This window comes from Sinocyclocheilus grahami, unplaced genomic scaffold, assembly GCF_001515645.1.
Source record: "Sinocyclocheilus grahami isolate Dianchi unplaced genomic scaffold, SAMN03320097.WGS_v1.1 scaffold6475.1, whole genome shotgun sequence".
Taxonomy (NCBI): domain Eukaryota; kingdom Metazoa; phylum Chordata; class Actinopteri; order Cypriniformes; family Cyprinidae; genus Sinocyclocheilus; species Sinocyclocheilus grahami.
The window spans coordinates 19161-20422 of NW_015510876.1; the positions used below are offsets into that span (position 1 = coordinate 19161).

The 1262-nt window shown below is 40.1% G+C and overlaps 1 long non-coding RNA gene across 1 annotated transcript; it reads left to right on the top strand.

The window, feature by feature from the left end:
• Nucleotides 1-746: 746 nt before the first annotated feature.
• LOC107577588 (uncharacterized) lies at nt 747-1256 on the top strand. The gene is made up of 3 exons (XR_001608226.1): nt 747-811; nt 886-1003; nt 1067-1256. It is a non-coding gene; the product is annotated as an uncharacterized lncRNA (long non-coding RNA).
• The last annotated feature ends 6 nt before the right edge of the window (nt 1257-1262 follow it).

The following is a 1262-nucleotide window of genomic DNA, read 5'->3' on the forward strand; positions in this document are numbered from 1 at the left end:
CCCCCCTCATACTTCTTGAATTCAATAGCTGATCTGAACAGCAGACTGAAAACAACAAAACGCATTTAAATCACATGACCTGTAGTCAGGACGTGTTCGCAGCTCATCCGGGTCAAAAGGCGTCAGCATGGACACGGGGGATGTGCTTGCAGCTCTGGTAGGCAAAATTAGTTATTTTAACTTATCAAGGCACACACAGCACTGTACAATAACGTGATAGGCAAAAAAAAAAAATGTTATTGAACAGATGCTCTCAACGAAATCTCATAACCGTTTAGAGCCCAGAATACATCTGTATATCTTAGTTAGCCTGCATGCTAACAAGCATGTTATGAGCATATGGCAAAAATAACGAAATACTTTCCTTAACCATCACTGATATTTATATTCACCTAGGTTTAAAATACCTAGGTAGTGCGTTAGTAGACTGACAAGGGTACTTAACAGCGTTGATAAATACGTTAATTCTAGTCTCTTGTGGCAGTATTTGTTTTTAAAGGCACGGGTTTTACGTATTAGATTTATGAATACACTGTAAAGCTCAATAAATATTTCTGTCTTTAATAAACGGGGTAGAGGGAGCCACCGCGGCTGCGCATGCGCTCTCTCTTCCAGCAGAGGCGTACGGAAATGATGCGAGTGGGGATGTTTGGATATTTGCAAATGAATAAGAAAATGGCAAACATTGAACTTATTTTCTTAAAAGTATCAACATTTTAAAACGCGAACAAGATTTTATTTTTGATATCAGGCCCAGCTGGAAGTAATGTGGGCTATGAAAGCCTACAATCACGCAGAAGTTTACTATAATGTAAGTGAATGAATGTCACAATCTACCCTGTCATCTGAATATGCAGCTTCACTGGCGGTTTTATTCCTCTACAGCTTCTTTCCTCAGTTGATCCCAAACTTCTAAAACTAACTAAATCCGACGAGCAGATATATACTAAGTTCCGGGAAGCGTTTCCAGAGCTCAGTATTGAAGTCAGCAGACGCTAAAGAGGTGCGTTTCTGAAGCGTTTAATGTTAGATTTCACTCATGGCGAGTCGGTCAAGCTCTTTCCAGAAATGGAGGCCCTTTTGTAACCAGTTTGAAGGAGTTGTAGAGGACTTCAACTATGGTACATCATTATGTCTAGACTGTCAGAAGGACTACACGGAGGTGAACACGATATTCGGTATGTCATGCCACACCTGCACTCCTTTTAGTAGTTTACACACATCTTACAAGTGCACAAGAAACAGATCAAGAACTTATCAAT